Genomic DNA, 23,076 nt, shown 5'->3' with positions numbered 1-23,076 from the left:
AATAATACACATGCACTTTTTTTTTTGTTGCTTTCGGGGGGTTTGAAGCTGCAAAGAAAAAAAATAAAAATTACATGGAGGTCTATGGGAGAAAAACCCCAGGCAATGACGGGAAAGCAGCAGAATCAGAGAGCGTGCTACAGTTTGCGGATCCATTGTAATAATGCCTATTCTTGTCCGCAAACTAGAAAAAAATAGGACATGCACTATTTTTTTTAGCAGGGCAACAGAGCGGACATACTGATGCGGACAGCACACGGTGTGCTGTCCGCGTTTTTTGCGGACCCATTGAAATGAATCGGTTCGCATCCTATCCGCAAAAAAAAAAAAAACAGACACGGAAACAAACAACGTTCGTGTGCATGTAGCCTAAGGGCTCATGCACACGACTGTATGGCTATTTCAGTGTTTTACGGTACGTTTTTTTACAGATCCGTTGTTCCGTTTCCGTTGTGTTCCCGTTTCCTTTCCGTTTTTCCATATGCCATATACATTATACAGTAATTACATAGAAAAAATTGGGCTGGGCATAACATTTTCAATAGATGGTTCCGCAAAAATGGAACGTATAAGGAAAACATACGGATGCATTTCCGTATGTGTCCCATTTTCTTGTGGATCCATTGACTTGAATGGAGCCAAGCACCGTGATTTGCGGACAATAATAGGACATGTTCTATCTTTTCACGGTGTGGAAATAACTGAAACGGAATGCACACGGAGACACTTCAGTTTTTTTTGCTGAACCATTGAAATGAATGGTTCAGTATATGTACCGCATACTGAACTAAAAAAACTGCCAGTATACTGAACGCAAAATACTGTCGTGTGCATGAGCCCTTATACTGTATTGGCAAAAACCCTAGAGCTCCAGCATATTGCATTTTTTAAAAGAAGCAAGAGAGAGAAAAAACACCACCTAAAGGGCTCATGCACACATACATGTTCTTTGTCTGCATCCGATCCGCATTTTTTGTGGATCGGCTGTGAACCCATCCCCATTCAGTCGGGCTGCAAAAAATGCCGCCAGCACATCCATATGTCCATTCTGTAGCATCCACAAAAACATAGAACATTATGGACAAGGATAGGACTGTTCTATTATGACCCGGATGTTTTGTTCTGCAAAATGCGGAATGCACACGGCCTGTATCCGTGTTTTGCGGATAGCACAGAACAGGCAACGGTCGTGTGTCTGAGCCCTAATGCCTAAAAGCTGCCAGTAGCAAAAAAAAAAACGCTTGTATATCCTGCATTTCATATTTCCCAAAGACGTTCAGCATACATCTGGAGCTGGTGTTTTACAGCAAAAAAAGATAAAAAATTATTAAAGAAATGGAAAAACCGCAGGTTTGAAAAAGTCACTTAAAAGGCCACACATCACGAAAGCACCACAAAAAACTACGGGGGGCGGAATATCGGAAGTCAGTTTTGCTGGAGTCTGTGTTGATGTACTTTATGCCACATTGATCAAATGTCACATATTGTTTAATAAATTTGCCTTAGTCCTCCTGCACATGAACGTGGTCGCGCTGCAGCCCGCAATGCAAAAACACAATCTGTGGAGCAGCCGCAGCAGATCGCGGACCCATTCACTTTAATGGGTCCGCGATCCGGCTCTTCCGCAAAAAGAAAGGACATGTTCTATCTTTTTGCGGAACGGAAGTACAAGACGAAACCCCACTGAAGCACTCCGTAGTGCTTCCGTAGGGCTCCGTTCCATGCTTCCGCATCTCCGGATTTGCAGACCCATTGAAGTGAATGAGTCCGCATCCGTGATGCGGAATGCACACGGAACGGTGCCTGTGTATTGCGGATCCGCAAATGCCGTCCGCAATACGGCAATGGGAAGCACACGTTTGTGTGCAGGAGGCCTAACACTTCTGTCTAGAGAAGCTCCTCCACTTTTCCTACTCCGCCCTCCTACTGGAGTGAGACTGCGACTTTTTAAAAAGTCTCAATGCTAAATCTGGAGTGAAACTCATTAACATAGCGACCCCATATGTACCCACACCCACGTTTCCACCCAGATTTCAAAACTGGAGTGAGTGATGTAAAAGATCACAACATTTTTGTACAAGCGAGTGCAAAAAGTCGGAAAAACTCTATTTTGCGAATTTTTGATGCCAGAATTCTGGAGTGAAGGTAGGATAAATCTGCCCCATGTGTGAAAGCCTATTCAGGTCTACAATTGCGGAAAAGAATAGGACATGTTCTATCTTTTTTGCCGGGCCACAGAGCGGAAGTACGGATGTGGAGAGCACACAATGTGCTGGCCGCATCTTTTGCGGCCCCATTGAAATGAATGGGCCCACATCCGTTCCACAAAATTGCGGAATGGATGCGGATACATAAATACGGTCATGTGAATGGGCCTTTATTCTGGGGTATGCTGCCGACAAACCCTGAATCAGTACGGGGATAAATGATCACAGTAGAGATCAGTCATCCCCACGCTGAAGTGATTTAATCGGGATGAACAGTGGCTGATGCTACGCTTGTTATTTCCACAGCTAAAATCCTGCAGTGGGTTTGACATTTGATGTAATGCCACTACTGGCACGTTTCCATAAATTGTAGCATGCAGGTAACAAGTGTATGTCACAGCTGGCGTCAGAGATGTGCAATTATACTTGGCGTCTTCCCGATGATTCCTGTGACATGCAGAGAGGAGTATGACAACAGCGCATTGTGAAATACCGGTAAGTAGCCTGCTACTACAGGTAATATTTCTCTTCATGCGTTAAAGGGGCCCTCTGGTTCAAGAGAAAAAAAAAAATCACCGTAACTGGAGAACGAATACAACACTTGGGACACTTTCACACTTGCGGCAGAGGATTCCAGCAGGCAGTTACGTCGCCAGAACTGCCTGCCGGATCCGGCAATCCTGACGCAAACGGATGGCATTTGTCAGACGGATCCGGATCCGTCTGACAAATGCATTGAAATACCAGATCTGTCTCTCCAGTGTCACCTGGAAAAACGCATCCGGTATTTATTCTTTATTTTTTGCATTTTTAAAGGTCTGCACATGCGCAGATCAGAAAACCGGATCCATTTTGCCGGAACATTTCATGCCGGATCCGGCACTAATACACTTCAATGTAAATTAATGCCGGATCCGGCATGTGTTCAGGATTTTTGGCTGGAGAGAAAACTGCATCATGCTGTGGTATTTTTTCTCCGTCCAAAAAACGGAAGAGGGACTGAACTGATGCGTCCTGAACGGATTGCTCTCCATTCAGAGTGCATTAGGATAAAACTGATCAGTTCTTTTCCGGTATTGAGCCCCTAGGACGGAACTCTATTCCGGAAAAGAATAACGCTAGTGTGAAAGTACCCTTACCTGGTTATCCTCCTTTTCACCAAAGATCCACCAATTTCTGAGCTAATCTTATGTCATCTAAGATGGCCGCACCACTTCTCAGCACTCCCTGATGCATACCATACTTTGGTAGTCCAAGACACTTCCTGCTTGTCCATCTCTGCTCTTGGATTGGTCAACACTGCTGGCCAATCTCAATGCAGCAGGAAGTGTCTTAGACTACGAAAGCACAGTGTGCATCGGAGAGTGAGAGAAACAGTGCGGCCACCTTGGAAGAGGTATCTAGAAGTTGGTTGATCTTCTAAATCCCATCAAAATAGTTCCTTATAAAAGAAAAAAAGGTTGAGAAAATCCAGCTTCAATTAAAAAGGAATAGGCGTTTATTCAGCTTGCGGTTAAAAACTCATCCGAGGATACAAAATAGCAGTCTTGTCTAAGCTTTTCGGGCTACTAGAAACAATTCCAGCCCTTCTTCATGTCATGAAGAAGGGCTGGAATTGTTTCTAGTAGCCCGAAAAGCTTAGACAAGACTGCTATTTTGTATCCTCGGATGAGTTTTTAACCGCAAGCTGAATAAACGCCTATTCCTTTTTAATTGAAGCTGGATTTTCTCAACCTTTTTTTCTCCATTGCTGCCCGCACCTGACACGGGCTGTCCGTGCTCACAACTAAAGGAAGGGCAGGTGAGAGCTGCTACACTCCTCTTTTTCTTATAAAAGAAACAACTATAATAGCTGTAAAATGGTCAGTACGTGTGCCAATACACTAGTAATAATGTTAACTGTATTCTGCAAGAATCGTCAGGATCCACCGACAATCTAATGTACATTGGTTCTTCTCAACTAGCCCATTGCAGCTTATATCAGAAGAAATTAGGATTAATCTTGGATTATAACATGCCAGATCCTTGGGTCTGCTGAAATCAGCCTCTGTCGAGCATGCATCTTTGTCGGGAGTTGGGGGCTCAAATAATTATTCTGCTCATTTCTTTCTAATGTCTATGGTCAGTTTAAAGATTCTAAATACTAGTCCTGGATTTTCATACTTTTAACTAAAAAAATAGCCAAGACAGGGCAGGATCTTCATGGCCCTGACTGAGGAGCCTTCTCCCACATAGGTATGGACCTCTTGTGCGTAATGCAGAAACCGATTCTGCTGACCAGCCATCATTTATATCTAGCAAATATAATTCTGAATTCAAATGTGAACGTTGAAAGGGTCTTCTCAGATGCCAAGTATTGAAAAATTCTTGTAAGTACTTCTTAGAGATGTATGGATTTTGAGAGAAGGTATATCTCCATGAGGTGGTGTAAGGAAAGCATGCGTCCACCTTATGTCACCTAAACTATTTTTGTTCTAAATTCGTGCATATGTTCTTATTCATAAATCACCACCTTATAATTATGCTCCCTTAATATTAAACTCTATTACTATACTACTCTAATTAGGTCACCAGTTACCTGTTTTTATTCTTATGCTCTACAATACTTATCATTGTTGCTTTATTGAACAGTATTATACAGGATCGAGTCACATTAATATGACCACCAGCTAATATTCAGGGTAACCACAGCGTGCAGCACAGACAGCAGCTAGACGGGCTGCGAGTGACTCACTAAGGTCCTGGTAGGTTGTCAAAGGTTCCTGGAGTCTTGCTGACTGCAGTGCATCTCACATCTGCTGGAGGGTGTGTGGGGGAGGATCCATAGAGCGGTCAGGATGATCGAGGTGGTCCCACAGATGCTCAACTTGGTTTAAGTCTGGGGAATTAAGGGGCCAGGATAGTACTTGAAAGTCTTGGTCATGCTCTTCCAACCAATGTCAGATATTTCTAAGATGTGTGACATGTCACATTGTCTTGCTTCGCCCCAACAAAGACAATCAGCATGTATGGGTGTGCCTGATCTGCAAGGATTGATTCAAGCCCAAATTGGTTGAGACGACCTTCCACATGGATTAGTGCAATGAGGAATGCTCAGAACTGTATATCGGCTAAACAAAACAACAACTACATCAGTGTATGGCTCAGCATAGAAGAGCCAAAACCTCTGGTCAAGATTCAGCCGTGTACTTACATCTAAAAGGAACAGGTCACACCTTTGAAGACAGTCAAGTACGTGTTTTGGATAAGGAGGCTGATTGGTACAAACGAGGCGTGAAGGAGGCCATCTACGTAAAAATGGAGAAGCCAAGCTTGAATAGAGGTGGGGGGGTTAGACATCTATTGTCTGCCACATACAATGCTGTCTTGACACCTTTTTCTGGGAAGTCTTTATCACCTACTGACTCCAATTAGGATAATGGAATCCACACCTTTGACCCAATGCTGGGTATAATTACCAGATGTGGATTCAGTTAAATATTTATTCCCAGAATTTTTGTACAATCACTCAGAATTGAGAAAGCTCGTTGGAAGAACGTTTTCAATAAATCTACAGTACGTCCAGTTGCCTTGATTTATTCTTTACAGATACATGGATTAGTGGGCATAGAGAATGCCACAAAAACATTCCCCAGACCATTATGTTGCCACTACCAGCTTGTGTTCTTCCAGTAATGGTTGCAGGGTGTTTGTTCTCTGATGTTTCTTGCCTGATACGTCAATGTGGTTATTTTATTAAATGTATTAAAGACTATGTTATTTGGGTGGTACTCTGTGAACCAGATTACTCAAATACCACTCACTGCTACCTTCCCTCTGACAGGCAATTGTCTTAGCTGGGATTTTTTTTTTTCCTGATACGTCAATGTCCACCTGTTTAATGAAGCAGAGAACATGACTCATCAGAGAAGGCAACCCTTTGCCAATCAGCGGAGATCCAATTCTCATACTATATTCGGAGCCCCATAAGCTGAACTGTTGTTTTAGACACACGTCAGGTCATTTTGGTGGTGAGCTGCATCACTGTAGTGAGTCACCTTCATAGCCAACGTTCACCTCTCACTTCAATGGCACGTGGTGTACGCAGTGTCCACGTTGCTTATTTGCAATGGTGACTTTTGTCCACAAGAAATACAGCCATCCTTGGGCTGATGATAACCAATAATCATCTCTGATAAATGGTGCTCATATCATCTATATAAATGTAGCCCCCTCTAAATGACATCCTCTCATGGACCCAGCAGGTAACCTAAATATGTTCTGTCTTTAATTACTGAAAGAGAATCTCTAAAGTTTCATTTTCAGATTTTTCTTGCCTGATAAAATTGTAATATTCGCAGTGCTGTTATGGCTGGCCAGCCACATACAGCAAGTCCAGCAGTCCATATACTACAGGACTGTTGACCATAAAGGACGTAAAATCGCCGTCCAGCTTGGGGCAGTCTGAAAAGTTCCCCTCAGGGTCTGATTCTGATCAGACCCTGAGGGGAACTTTTCAGACTGACCCCAGCTGGACGGCGATTTTATGTCCTTTATGGTCAACAGTCCTGTAGTATATGAGCTCCATCCTGGAAGGCTGATTTACACTGGCATTATCTTGTCATTTAGTTATATCCAAACTATATTACCTGGGCGACATCATGACGCGCGGGGTGACCATTCTTGATGCCCTATGACTATTATTCTCACAGCTCATCGCACTGTAATGAGTTGCCCTCGTGACCAAGAGGCCCGTATGTTGTGTCTGTCCATTACATGATCCTCAACTGCTCAGGTTACTGTCAACTGACCGTATGTACTCTGCCATCCGGCATTTATTTATCCATTTACCTTTATATTAAGGTTGGGTCTGATTCCAATACGTAATATTATTCAACGCAATATTCTATTACGCATTACTGTCCAACGTGGCTTGTTTCACGTATATGTGCTCCGTTTGTTGATTATCAAGGTTTTTTGAATATCATCATATATTCACCCCTTATCACCCCCTGATGATCCCACTTCGTGGTTGAAACGCGCCGGGGTTTCTTTTTCTTTATCACTCTAGATTATTATCCTCAACTATCACACTAGAGTGCGTTTGTGTGTGTTTTTTAATATACTTGGTGTACCTTGTACCTCCTGGCGCTCCGTCACGAGGGTTGTATATAGCGGGCACCTTTCTCTATCTGTCTGTGTATTTGTCAGTTATCCATTGGTGGGCCACTCTGATACTAGCTTTTCACCACCTGTCACCATTCCAGGGTTAGACAGGAGGCGAGGCTAGGCTCGAGGACAGGGAGTCCCCACCACTAGGGGACGTCCCTGGGCAGAGGTGTAGACTAGGGTAGCAGTTTTAGGGGACACTTTTTTCCACCCATTATTTAGCTCACCCAGCCAAGTGCAGGCCCACCTGGGTAACTATATAGGTTAGTTTTTCATTCTCAATAAACTTTAGCTATCTTTTTTACAAAGGGTTTCATTGCTGGACTTATACCCTCTAATATCCATCTTTATTACTCCTGCTGGACTTGGCCAGCCACATACATCAGAGATCTGCAACCTGTAGGTTGAACGTGATGGTTTGGTTTTTTTCTTCAAACTCAGTGCGTGGAAATAGACATTAAAGGGGTTCTCCGGGCTTTTAATATTGATGACCTATCCTCAGGACAGGTAACATAGTTTATAAGGGTGAAAAAATACATCTGTCCATCCAGATCCTGAAGTCATCGATATCAGATTGGTGGGGTCCGACATCCGGCTGATCAGCTGTACGAGGACGCAGTGCGCGCAGCGAGCACATGGTGTCTCCCTTCTCTCTGTATCTCTATGGGACAGGAAGAGAGACGGAGGATGGCACGTGAGCACTGCGCGCACCATCTCCTCATACAATTGAAAAAGCCCGGACAACCCCTTTAATTCTCTTTGAGCAAATATATGTTTCAAAGAAGATGGCTGATGACACCTGGTGTTAACTTGGGCAATTCATAAGAATGCTGATCGGTGAGAGTCATCATCTGCATGCCGTCCGTGTTCTGTCTGAATGTTCCAGCCGGGTGTATTATATGCTCGTTAATACTCAGATGTGTCACGGCCCGACCATGGGTTTAACTGACCTGAACTCACGGGTTAATCTGGCCTTAAGTGCATGGCCAGCTTCATTCACACAGTAAGCAGGATGCCTTCAGACACCCAGCATTCACATGTTGCTACCGGGCGCCATCTAGTGGCAGAAAAACAATAACTTCAACGCGCTATCACAGTGAGAATAGGTTTATAGGTTTTTTTCCCCCTTAAGAAACGGCTCAATTTTTCATTTAGAATTTTTACCATGTTAGATTTGACTTGTAAAAGTGCATCAGAGCAACTTATTGCAATGAATAGCTCACCAAAAGCCTTGTAGATCTGACTGCAAAATGTATTATAGTTCACGTTGCTTTTACAGCGCCAACATACTCTGCAACGCTGTAAAGAAATTTGGATCTTACATACAGTATCGGGCCCTGTTCCTAAGACACACACACGGCGACCCAATTTCCAAATGACCTATGTGAGAGAAAGGCAAAGAACATTCAAGAAACTCATGCAAATACAGTGAGATCATACAAAGTCCATGCAGGTGCTGCCCTTGGTCGGATCAGAACCCAGGACACGGGCGACCTTTGAATCAGATTTTTATAATGGAATTATCATGTTTGTAAATGGTAAGAAAAGTACATCTGCCTTCAACCATGCAGGAGGCCAACAGACCCTCTGTAGGGTGTTTAATGAGATGTGAAATATCTCACATCTACTTGTGTGACTGGCACATCTCAAGGTCCGTCTACCCCCACTTCACACCTTAAAATGCGCATGCCGAAAGCCTGAAATGTCATTATAAAGTTCAATCCACTAACACTATAAGGCCCCTTTCACACGAGCGTGACGGATTAGGTCCGGATGCGTTCAGTGAAACTTTCACCATTTTGCAAGAAAGTTCAGTCAGTTTTTTCTGCGATTGCGTTCAGTTTTGACGCGCGTTTCACGCGTGTGATAAAAAACTGAAGGTCAAACCACATCTCTTAGCAACCATCAGTGAAAAACGCATCGCATCCGCATTTGTTTCCAGATGCAATGCGTTTTTCACTGAAGCCCCATTTACTTCTATGGGGCCAGGGCTGCGTTAAAAATACAGAATATACAGGTGAAACTTGAAAAATTAGAATATCACGCAAAAAAGAAAATTATTTCAGTAATGCAGATTAAAAGGAATTGCATTAATGCAGCTTAAAATTAGAATTTTGTCAAAAGGTTCAATATTCTAGACTCAAAGTGTCACACTCTAGTCAGCTAATTAGTCCATACCCCCTGAGCAAAGGGGACCTCAAAATTGTGACTTTTGGGTTTCATAAGCTGTAAGCCAGTAATCATCCAAATTATAACAAATTAAGGTTTGAGATATCTCGCTTTGCATGTAATGACTCTATTTTATATGTTAGTTTCACCTTTTAAGTTGCATTGGTGAAATAAATTAACTTTGCACGATATTCTAATTTTTCGAGTTTTCACGCAACGCAGAACTGATGCTTGTGTACACAGACACATTGAAATGAATGGGTCAGGATTCAGTGCGGGTGCTATGCGTTCACGTCATGCATTGCACCTGTGTGGAAAACTTGGTGAAAAGGTATTGGTGAGTGATAATTGGACACCTGCTTAGTTTGCCCAGAGACACCACATTTTATATATCAGCTAAACTCACCTATTTTTTGGTGGGACCAGTCGAACATCTACTGTGTACAGGGGCCTCTCAACTCTTCCCTGATAGACGATGTCCAGGCAGAAGATAAAGAAGGGTTGATAGACTTCATGTGCATGTAGTAAGAGAGCGAAGGAATATTGGGACTGTTTTTATTAAAGAAATCACCTTGATGGATGCATTTTTAGCCATCTATACCTGTATGACAATCCCAGCATGTATACAGGGGAGCGTCTGGATCCCTGCCAACTCTCATTATAGTCAATAGGCTCTGGCAGTAAATGGTCATATCCAGCTAGGCCAGATCCGGAGAGCTCTTCCTCTGCCAGAACAGCCTGGATTGCTTTAGCGCTAGTGTGGAAGTAGCCTTTCACAGCTGGCACCGACTCTCATGGCCAGGGCCGGCCTTTGGGGTGTGCGGGCTGTGCGGCCGCACAGGGCGCCATAGCAACAGGGGCGCCGGGCGGCCGACAGCCCGCAATGTAATATGGGCAGGCGAGGCGGCACTTATGTTTTCCCACGGGGCGGGCGGGCCCCCGCCCCCTCCATCTCCCCCTCCCCTGTATTCAGCAGGGGGCGCACGTTGCGGTTTAAAAAAAAAAAACTTCGGGCGGCTGGCGGCGCCCCTCATTCTGCGCCGCCTGAGTGGCTGAGGCTGAGCGCCTGCCTGCGCCTGCTGTGTGCTGTTAGTGTAGCGTGGCCGAGCTCTGTTCGATCCGCGGTACAGGAGCTTTTGTTTCCTGTACCCGGCCGGACTGACAGGAAGTGCTCACTTAGTGTGCACTTCCTGTCAGTCCGGCCGGGTACAGGAAACAAATGCTCCTGTACCGCGGATCGAACAGAGCTCGGCCACGCTACACTAGAGGTGGAAAAGAGAGTGGGAGGGGGGAGGAAATAATGACAGTGATAGGGGGGGGGGGGGGGAGAAATAATGACAGTGATAGGGGGGGGGGGAGAAATAATGACAGTGATAGGGGGGGGGGAGAAATAATGAGAGTGATAGGGGGGGGGAGAAATAATGAGAGTGAGGGGGGGGGAGAAATAATGAGAGTGATGGGGGGGGGAGAAATAATGAGAGTGATGGGGGGGGGGAGAAATAATGAGAGTGATGGGGGGGGGGAGAAATAATGAGAGTGATGGGGGGGGGAGAAGAAATAATGAGAGTGATGGGGGGGGGAGAATAATGGAGTGATGGGGGGGGAGAAATAATGAGAGTGATGGGGGGGGAGAAATAATGAGAGTGATGGGGGGGGAGAAATAATGAGAGTGATGGGGGGAGAAATAATGAGAGTGATGGGGGGGAGAAATAATGAGAGTGATGGGGGGGAGAAATAATGAGAGTGATGGGGGGGGAGAAATAATGAGAGTGATGGGGGGGGGAGAAATAATGAGAGTGATGGGGGGGGGGAGAAATAATGAGAGTGATGGGGGGGGGGAGAAATAATGAGAGTGATGGGGGGGGAGAAATAATAAGAGTGATGGGGGGGGGAGAAATAATAAGAGTGATGGGGGGGGGAGAAATAATGAGAGTGATGGGGGGGGGGAGAATAATGAGAGTGATGGGGGGGAGAATAATGAGAGTGATGGGGGGAATAATGAGAGTGATGGGGGGGAGAATAATGAGAGTGATGGGGGGGAGAATAATGAGAGTGATGGGGGGGAAAAATAAAGAGTGAGGGCGGGGGGGGGGGGAATAATGAGAGTGATTGGGGGAGAATAATGAGAGTGATGGGGGGGAGAATAATGAGTGATGGCGGAGGGGGGGAAATAATAAGAGTGATTGGGGGGGGGGGGGAATAATGAGAGTGACAATGGAGTCCCCAGAGCCAGACTGCAGCCAGAGTCCAGATCATCTTATTGTCCTGGTGGTAAGTAGACAATGCAATATGTTTATTATTTAATTGTTTAGTTATTAATACTACATTGGAAACTAATTTTTTCAGCTGGACACCAGCCAACACTGCGCATGCGCTGGGAGCCTCACCAGCGGTTAGGGTAGGGAAAAAGCACTGGCCCGTACGTAAATTTTTCCCTTCCCTAACCGCTGGTGAGGCTCCCGGTGCATGCGCAGTGTCGGCCGGTGTTCAGCTGAAAACATCCATCCGATCACTGCGCATTGGCCCATAGTTTTTCCCTACCCTAACCGCCGGCGAGGCTCCTGGCGCATGCGCTGCTGTGAAATTTCCCTAACCTGTCGTTGTGCGCCTGCGCGATGCTGCACACCTCCTCACGTCATGTCCGGTGCGACCGGAAGTGACGAGGGTAGGGAAATCTCACGAACTAGGGAAGTATAACATTACACCGGCCTTTGGGGTGTGAGGGCTGGTAACTACTTGGTTGGATAGTCAGCCAGCCTATGCCATGATGCCAGCAACAAGCATTTTTTTTTTTTTTGGGGGGGGGGGGCGCCACAAGGTTAGCTCGCACAGGGCGCCTGAACACCTAAGGCCGGCCCTGCTCATGGCCAGCAGTGTTGTATTAGTGTCCCTTGGGCCCACCAAAGAAAATCATTCTTGGGGCCCAACCCCTATAATCAATAAAGTCTAAATGGTTTAGATTCCAAGAATAGACCCCAGTGAGAGCTTGGGCCCACCGGACGATCCTCTGGTCTGACGCTGACTGCTGGGATTGGAGATAACACTGATCCTGGCAGTTTGACCAGTCAGATGCAAGGGAGGGAGCTCTGTCTGTCCTCTGATTCGCACCCCGCAGACACAATTGCCAGGGGCCAAGTAAGTGGCATAGCAGATGGGGACCTTCTGGAGGGGCCCAAGCCTGCCATGTCCTGGCAACCAATATATCCTGACTCCGGCTTGATGTATTAGACTGCCTGTCAGAATGACTATGCACTGTAATACATCAGTATTACAATGTGTAATACAAGAGATCAAAGGATGAAATGTTCAAGTGCCCATAAAGAAGTGTAAAAAAAAAGTTCAATAAAATATTAAAAGAGAAGTTCACTACTGGGCATGACTGCAGTCATCTCAGAACTGCAAGGCAGGGAGAAAGACTTATCCCATACGGCAAACAGTGAAGCAAAAGTCAAAATGGCAGATTCACCATTTTCGATCGCTTCACTGCCAATAAATTGAATAAAAAGTTTTCAAATGTGATACACACCGCAAAACAGTATCAATGAAAAGTACAGATCGCTCCGCAAAACATGAGCCCTCATACAGCTCCGTACACACAACTACAAAAAGTTATAGGGGTCAGAAATTGGCAACAAAAAGAAAAAACATTTTTTTTTCTAGTTATTTTTTTCAGTATTAAAACACAAGAAAAACTATACATACGTGGTATCACCATAATCATACTGACCTGGAGAATGAAAGTAACAGGTCAGTATTATTTTTTTGTCACCCTAAGAGATCCGTAGCTCAGTTTGCGACGTCACACAGCGCGAGCAGTGAGAGCGCGAACGAGCGATAGTGTTCGGAATCGAGCTGCGCCACCGGCCGGGGCAAGCTCCTAGACTAAGTATTTACCTCACCCCTGCAAACAATTGCTGATGCTGGTAAAAGATAGATACGAGCGGGGACAAGACGGTAATACAGAGTCTTAAACTAACTGTAACCGCACGTCAGCTCTCTCTGTTAACAGTACCATAGGGGGTGTGGGTAGGTTGCGCGGGACCTGATCAATTTTATTACAGTTTGTTTTATTATTGCAGTAGTGGCGGTACTGCAGCGTCAGTGGTAGGATACAGAAAGTAGCGCCAGTGCATAGAGTTTTCTAGTAAGTGATTAATGAATTGACTAATTCCCGTGAAAGCAATCTGAAGCTTTGGCTTTTAACACCTTGACCGAAATCTGTTCGCAGGTCTCCTCGCTCCCGGTTGACTTACTTGAGTACAAATACAGCTTTTTCTTCAACTCCGCCCAGAAGTGTTGGATTGGGTTGAGGTCTGGGGACCATGCTTCAGGTCATTATCCTGCTGGAAGACTATGTCGTCCTTGGCTTTGGAATGGATGGACTTCATTTTGTAATTCTTCCAACTGTCATGGCACTCTCATGATGCAGTTTGCAAATGTTCTTGGCCGAGATACCACTATTGATAAGCTGGATGCTGCTGCTCCTGGATTCTAACCAGTGACCTTTCGCTTGGGAATCAGCCTAATAACACACTGAGCTATTAGGGAATATGAGAACAGGATGTATAAAATGATGGTAGTCTTATGTTCGAAGCTGTAGTGGATGGTGAGATATGGAGCCTGAAAGTCAAAAGTTTAGAACATTGTTACCGTTTTGCTCGTCAGTGTATATACAACGCCATGGGGGCGAGGAAGAAAACTAGCTATTTTTCTGGCCTCAGCAGTCTTGTGCCGTATATCACAGAGGCCAGTGGTTGTCTTTAAATATTCCCTTTAAATATTACCATGTTTTTATTGAACACACCATGTAAACATTCACAGTGCAGGTGGAAAAAGTATGTGAACCCCTAGACTAATGACATCTCCAAGAGCTAATTGGAGTGAGGTGTCAGCCAACTGGAGTCCAATCAATGAGATGAGATTAGAGGTGTTGGTTACAGCTGCCCTATAAAAAACACACACCAGTTCTGGGTTTGCTTTTCACAAGAAGCATTGCCTGATGTGAATGATACCTTGCACACAAGAGCTCTCAGAAGACCTACGATTAAGAATTGTTGACTTGCATAAAGCTGGAAAGGGTTATAACAGTATCTCCAAAAGCCTTGCTGTTCATCAGTCCACGGTAAGACAAATTGTCTATAAATGGAGAAAGTTCAGCACCTGCTGCTACTCTCCCTAGGAGTGGCCGTCCTGTAAAGATGACTGCAAGAGCACAGCGCAGACTGCTCAATGAGGTGAAGAAGACTCCTAGAGTGTCGTAGATTCGCTAACAGGGATGTTAGCATATGCCAGAGACTTACAAAAGTCTCTGGCATATGCTAACATCCCTGTTAGCGAATCTACGATACGTAAAACACTAAACAAGAATGGATTTCATGGGAGGATACCACAGAGGAAGCCACTGCTGTCCAAAAAAACATTGCTGCACGTTTACAGTTTGCACAAGAGCACCTGGATGTTCCACAGCAGTACTGGCAAAATATTCTGTGGACAGATGAAACCAAAGTTGAGTTGTTTGCAAGAAACACACAACACTATGTGTGGAGAAAAAGAGGCGCAGCACACCAACATCAAAACCTCATCCCAACTGTGAAGTATGGTGGTGGGGGCATCATGGTTTGGGGCTGCTTTGCTGCGTCAGGGCCTGGATGGATTGCTATCATCGAAGGAAAAATTAATTCCCAAGTTTATCAAGACATTTTGCAGGAGAACTTAAGGCCATCTGTTCACCAGCTGAAGCTCAACAGAAGATGGATGTTGCACCAGGACAACGACCCAAAGCATAGAAGTAAATCAACAACAGAATGGCTTAAACAGAAGAAAATACGCCTTCTGGGGTGGCCCAGTCAGAGTCCTGACCTCAACCCGATTGAGATGCTGTGGCATGACCTCAAGAAAGCGATTCACACCAGACATCCCAAGAATATTGCTGAACTGAAACAGTTCTGTAAAGAGGAATGGTCAAGAATTACTCCTGACCGTTGTGCACGTTTGATTTCCAACTGCAGGAAACGTTTGATTTAAGTTTTTGCTGCCAAAGGAGGTTCAACCAGTTATTAAATCCAAGGGTTCACATACTTTTTCCACCTGCACTGTGAATGTTTACATGGTGTGTTCAATAAAAACATGGTAACATTTAATTCTTTGTGTGTTATTAGATTAAGCAGACTGTGATTGTCTACTGTTGTGACTTAGATGAAGATCAGATCACATTTTATGACCAATTTGTGCAGAAATTCATATCATTCCAAAGGGTTCACATACTTTTTCTTGCAACTGTATGTTATTTTTGAACCTTTGTCTTGGCAGTTGTTGCTATTTATACTACTGGCAGGGCCGGTGCAATGATTTTTGCCAGCACAAGCAAAGCTAAATTTTGGCCCCCCCCACCCCTCGCAGCTCACCTGGCCCTGGTCCCGTCTGCAGCAGCTGGCTTCTTCTCTGTGTGGTCCTGGTATCTTCTCTCTGCTTCAGACAATCGCTGGTTTGAGGACCGTATTTTTCGCCCTCTAAGATGCACCGGCCCATAAGACGCACCTAGGTTTTAGAGGATAATAAGAAAAAATTATTTTCCATTGCACCTCAGGTAAGACCAGCAATCAGACCCATTAATAACTAATCATACCCCCAATGCCTCAGATCAGCCCTCCATGTCAGCCATCATGCCCCCCATGTCAGCCATCATGCCCCCTTTATGTCAGCCATCAGCGCATACAAAATAAAATAAAAACGTACCTCTCATGTCAGCCATCAGCGTATATATATATATATATAAATATTACTTACCTCTCCTGCTCCTGGACGGTGCCTGCTCCTCACCACCAGTGCTCTCTCTCTTCTTCCTGGTTCTCGGCTGTCAGCTGTGAAGGCTGTGCACAGTGATGTCACATGGTGCGCAGCCTTTTACAGCAGACAGCCGAGCAGAGGACCAGGAAGCGGTGAGTACAGATCCTTCACCGCTTCCCGTTCTTCCATTACTAATGAAGCGCTTCACCCAGGGGCGAAAAAAATGTAAAAAATCAAATAAATAAGTTTCATTTTTCCGCCTCCCCCCCCCCGTCTCTACGCCCTAAGGCAGCTGCTTGGTCTGCCTTATTATAGCCCGGGCCTGACTACTGGGGAGCTCATGATTTGGGTACGAGTCCCGTTTTAGCACTTTAACTTCTTTGGAATGAGTTTTTTGTATTTTTCACTATGTGTATTTATGAATTGATATTCGATATGCTGTTTTTAATATGCGTGTATTGGTTTGCATTATTCAGGGGGACTGTAGACCTATTTTCATAGTTTGACTTATTTTTATGTTGTTTTTGTTTTAATGTTTTTAATTGGATCTCAATAAAGTACCTATTTTATATTTTGGACATGTGCACGTTTCTTTGGTAAGGTTATGTATGTACAAGACCACCTGCCTGGTGATGTGAGTATTAATACATCAATAAAATAGTGGCAGAACGCATCCATAGAGGATGCTAACAACATACAAGACCACCTCCCATGTGAAATATGCAAAAGGATTTCAATAACAAAACTCGGGTACAAAACCTATTTGGTGGACAACTAAACAGGAAAGTACCTTAAAGGGGTTATCAAAGACTATTGAATGCCCCCCATATGCCGGGCCCCTCACAATAAATATACTTACCTAGCTCCCCGTGCACGGATGAAAACATCTTGTTTGGGATGGGGGGGCAGCCAATAACAGGGACGAGCCTCCCTAGCGTCACCTGCGATGCTAGGGAAGCTCGTCCCCGCCTGCTCCCCCCGACACTGGATGTTTTCATCCGCGCACGTGGAGAAGCAGCAGCGGCAGTGCGGGGACCAGGAACGGCGCGGGGAGCCAGGTAAGTACCGCATAGTCATTGTGAGGGGCCCGGCCTATGTGGGACATTTAATAGTCTTGGATAACCCCTTTAAATCCAACATACATGAACCTGAGGAGCAAATTGTAGGTTTACAAATAAGTAAGTTGCCACAAGGCAGACCCCACACAGATTACCGGCCAGGGAGGGAGGAAACTACATTTTTCTCAGAAGAAGTAGAAGGTGAAACGTACGTCTGAGTTTCCTCCCTCCCTGAGCGGTAATCTGTTTACTTGTGGGGTCTGCCTTGTGGCAACTTACTTATGTGTATACCTACAATTTACTCCCCAGGTTCACGTATCTTTGATTTTAGGCACCTTCCTGTTTAGCTGTCCACCAGACACGTTTTTTTTTGTACCCCCCTTTTGTTATTGAAATCCTTTTGCATATTTCACATTGTTACTCGGTGGTCTTGTATGTTATCATTCTATATGGATGCGTTCTGCCACTATTTTATTGTTATTATGATATTGATGTATCAATAAAGATTTCTATTTTATCTATACGTATTGTATGGTTATTATAGCTGTTTGTAGTTTTGGCTCACCCATACGTTATTATGGTTTAGGCCCTTAGTATACACCTGGTTCTCCAGTCCACACTTGCATTATTAGCTTTACTGTTGAAGGAGCGGTGTGGTTTCTGGACGCTGTGCTTCTGGTATACATTACCCCATTGCAGCAGCAGCCGCACTGCGGTTTCACCATCAGTTGGCACCAGCCTGGTCAGAAGGCGATGACACGTCTCAGCAATAGGCAGTATGGCTAAGGCTACAAGAAAACCGTTGGCACTCCAGCTGTTGTGAAACTACGACTCCCAGCATGCTCCATTCTCTTCTATGGGAGTTCTGAGAACAGTCAATCAAGTGTGCATGCTGGGAGTAGTAGTTTCACCACAGCTGGAGCGCCGAAGGTTGCTGATCCCTGGTCTATGGTATCACACTGCAACATAACAGTAGCAAAAATCCATCCAATGTGGATTTTTCTGTGACTATCGTGTCACACCATAGACTATCATTATAAAATTGTTGCTCGACACACGTTGCAGTGTATGAGCACCCTACGTGTCGTGCTACTTATTATAATACGACACACGTTGCAGTGTAGAAGCACCCTACGTGTCGTGCTACTTATTATCGTACGACACACGTTGCAGTGTAGAAGCACCCTACGTGTAGTGCTACTTATTATGCAGTGTAGAAGCACCCTACGTGTCGTGCTACTTATTATCGTCGACACACGTTGCAGTGTAGAAGCACCCTATGTGTAGTGCTACTTATACGACACATGTTGCAGTGTAGAAGCACCCTACGTGTAGTGCTACTTATTATGCAGTGTATGAGCACCCTACATGTAGTGCTACTTATGCAGTGTAGAAGCACCCTACGTGTAGTGCTACTTATTATCGTACGACACACGTTGCAGTGTAGAAGAACCCTACGTGTAGTGCTACTAATTATGCAGTGTAGAAGCGCCCTGCGTGTAGTGCTACTTATTATGCAGTGTAGAAGCGCCCTACGTGTAGTGCTACTTATACGACACGTTGCAGTGTAGAAGCACCCTACGTGTAGTGCTAATTATGCAGTGTAGAAGCACCCTAGTGTCGTGCTACTTATTATCGTACGACACACGTTGCAGTGTAGAAGCACCCTACGTGTAGTGCTACTTATTATGCAGTGTAGAAGCACCCTACGTGTAGTGCTACTTATTATGCAGTGTAGAAGCACCCTACGTGTAGTGCTATTTATTATGCAGTGTAGAAGCACCCTACGTGTCGTGCTACTTATTATGTAGTGTATGAGCACCCTACATGTAATGCTACTTATGCGGTGTAGAAGCACCCTATGTGTAGTGCTACTTATTATCGTACGACACACGTTGCAGTGTAGAAGAACCCTACGTGTAGTGCTACTTATTATGCAGTGTAGAAGCACCCTACGTGTAGTGCTACTTATTATGCAGTGTAGAAGCACCCTACGTGTAGTGCTATTTATTATGCAGTGTAGAAGCACCCTACGTGTAGTGCTACTTATTATGTAGTGTATGAGCACCCTACATGTAATGCTACTTATGCGGTGTAGAAGCACCCTATGTGTAGTGCTACTTATTATCGTCCGACACACGTTGCAGTGTAGAAGAACCCTACGTGTAGTGCTAATTATGCAGTGTAGAAGCACCCTAATGTCGTGCTTATTATCGTACGACACACGTTGCAGTGTAGAAGCACCCTACGTGTAGTGCTACTTATTATGCAGTGTAGAAGCACCCTACGTGTAGTGCTACTTATTATGCAGTGTAGAAGCACCCTACGTGTAGTGCTACTTATTATGCAGTGTAGAAGCGCCCTACGTGTAGTGCTACTTATTATGCAGTGTATGAGCGCCCTACGTGTAGTGCTACTTATTATGCAGTGTATGAGCACCCTACGTGTAGTGCTACTTATTATGCAGTGTAGAAGCACCCTACGTGTAGTGCTACTTATTATGCAGTGTAGAAGCACCCTACGTGTAGTGCTATTTATTATGCAGTGTAGAAGCACCCTACGTGTCGTGCTACTTATTATGTAGTGTATGAGCACCCTACATGTAATGCTACTTATGCGGTGTAGAAGCACCCTATGTGTAGTGCTACTTATTATCGTACGACACACGTTGCAGTGTAGAAGAACCCTACGTGTAGTGCTACTTATTATGCAGTGTAGAAGCACCCTACGTGTAGTGCTACTTATTATGCAGTGTAGAAGCACCCTACGTGTAGTGCTATTTATTATGCAGTGTAGAAGCACCCTACGTGTAGTGCTACTTATTATGTAGTGTATGAGCACCCTACATGTAATGCTACTTATGCGGTGTAGAAGCACCCTATGTGTAGTGCTACTTATTATCGTACGACACACGTTGCAGTGTAGAAGAACCCTACGTGTAGTGCTAATTATGCAGTGTAGAAGCACCCTAATGTCGTGCTACTTATTATCGTACGACACACGTTGCAGTGTAGAAGCACCCTACGTGTAGTGCTACTTATTATGCAGTGTAGAAGCACCCTACGTGTAGTGCTACTTATTATGCAGTGTAGAAGCACCCTACGTGTAGTGCTACTTATTATGCAGTGTAGAAGCGCCCTACGTGTAGTGCTACTTATTATGCAGTGTAGAAGCACCCTGCGTGTAGTGCTACTTATTATGCAGTGTAGAAGCGCCCTACGTGTAGTGCTACTTATTATGCAGTGTAGAAGCGCCCTACGTGTAGTGCTACTTATTATGCAGTGTATGAGCACCCTACGTGTAGTGCTACTTATTATGCAGTGTAGAAGCGCCCTACGTGTAGTGCTACTTATTATGCAGTGTAGAAGCGCCCTACGTGTAGTGCTACTTATTATGCAGTGTAGAAGCGCCCTACGTGTAGTGCTACTTATTATGCAGTGTATGAGCACCCTACGTGTAGTGCTACTTATTATGCAGTGTAGAAGCGTCCGACGTGTAGTGCTACTTATTATGCAGTGTAGAAGCGCCCTACGTGTAGTGCTACTTATACGACACATGTTGCAGTGTAGAAGCACCCTACGTGTAGTGCTACTTATTATGCAGTGTATGAGCACCCTACATGTAATGCTACTTATGCAGTGTAGAAGCACCCTACGTGTAGTGCTACTTATTATCGTACGACACACGTTGCAGTGTAGAAGAACCCTACGTGTAGTGCTAATTATGCAGTGTAGAAGCACCCTAGTGTCGTGCTACTTATTATCGTACGACACACGTTGCAGTGTAGAAGCACCCTACGTGTAGTGCTACTTATTATGCAGTGTATGAGCGCCCTACGTGTAGTGCTACTTATTATGCAGTGTAGAAGCGCCCTACGTGTAGTGCTACTTATTATGCAGTGTATGAGCGCCCTACGTGTAGTGCTACTTATTATGCAGTGTATGAGCGCCCTACGTGTAGTGCTACTTATTATGCAGTGTATGAGCGCCCTACGTGTAGTGCTACTTATTATGCAGTGTAGAAGCGCCCTACGTGTAGTGCTACTTATTATGCAGTGTATGAGCGCCCTACGTGTAGTGCTACTTATTATGCAGTGTATGAGCGCCCTACGTGTAGTGCTACTTATTATGCAGTGTATGAGCGCCCTACGTGTAGTGCTACTTATTATGCAGTGTATGAGCGCCCTACGTGTAGTGCTACTTATTATGCAGTGTAGAAGCGCCCTACGTGTAGTGCTACTTATTATGCAGTGTATGAGCGCCCTACGTGTAGTGCTACTTATTATGCAGTGTATGAGCGCCCTACGTGTAGTGCTACTTATTATGCAGTGTAGAAGCACCCTACGTGTAGTGCTACTTATTATGCAGTGTATGAGCGCCCTACGTGTAGTGCTACTTATTATGCAGTGTATGAGCGCCCTACGTGTAGTGCTACTTATTATGCAGTGTATGAGCGCCCAACGTGTAGTGCTACTTATTATGCAGTGTAGAAGCGCCCTACGTGTAGTGCTACTTATTATGCAGTGTAGAAGCTCCCTACGTGTAGTGCTACTTATTATGCAGTGTATGAGCACCCTACGTGTAGTGCTACTTATTATGCAGTGTAGAAGCGTCCGACGTGTAGTGCTACTTATTATGCAGTGTAGAAGCGCCCTACGTGTAGTGCTACTTATACGACACATGTTGCAGTGTAGAAGCACCCTACGTGTAGTGCTACTTATTATGCAGTGTATGAGCACCCTACATGTAATGCTACTTATGCAGTGTAGAAGCACCCTACGTGTAGTGCTACTTATTATCGTACGACACACGTTGCAGTGTAGAAGAACCCTACGTGTAGTGCTAATTATGCAGTGTAGAAGCACCCTAGTGTCGTGCTACTTATTATCGTACGACACACGTTGCAGTGTAGAAGCACCCTACGTGTAGTGCTACTTATTATGCAGTGTAGAAGCGCCCTACGTGTAGTGCTACTTATTATGCAGTGTATGAGCGCCCTACGTGTAGTGCTACTTATTATGCAGTGTAGACGCGCCCTACGTGTAGTGCTACTTATTATGCAGTGTATGAGCACCCTACGTGTAGTGCTACTTATTATGCAGTGTAGAAGCGCCCTACGTGTAGTGCTACTTATTATGCAGTGTAGAAGCGCCCTACGTGTAGTGCTACTTATTATGCAGTGTAGAAGCGCCCTACGTGTAGTGCTACTTATTATGCAGTGTATGAGCGCCCTACGTGTAGTGCTACTTATTATGCAGTGTATGAGCGCACTACGTGTAGTGCTACTTATTATGCAGTGTAGAAGCGCCCTACGTGTAGTGCTACTTATTATGCAGTGTATGAGCGCCCTACGTGTAGTGCTACTTATTATGCAGTGTATGAGCGCCCTACGTGTAGTGCTACTTATTATGCAGTGTAGAAGCGCCCTACGTGTAGTGCTACTTATTATGCAGTGTAGAAGCGCCCTACGTGTAGTGCTACTTATTATGCAGTGTATGAGCGCCCTACGTGTAGTGCTACTTATTATGCAGTGTATGAGCGCCCTACGTGTAGTGCTACTTATTATGCAGTGTAGAAGCGCCCTACGTGTAGTGCTACTTATTATGCAGTGTAGAAGCGCCCTACGTGTAGTGCTACTTATACGACACACGTGACCGCTCTGTCTCTGAAGACCTGGCGCGGGTCACGCCACGAGCTCGGCCCCAGCAC

The sequence above is a fragment of the Bufo gargarizans genome, chromosome 5 (assembly GCF_014858855.1).
Source record: "Bufo gargarizans isolate SCDJY-AF-19 chromosome 5, ASM1485885v1, whole genome shotgun sequence".
NCBI lineage: Eukaryota > Metazoa > Chordata > Amphibia > Anura > Bufonidae > Bufo > Bufo gargarizans.
The sequence above is the reverse complement of the archived record's forward strand: the minus strand, read 5'-3'. Positions refer to the sequence as shown.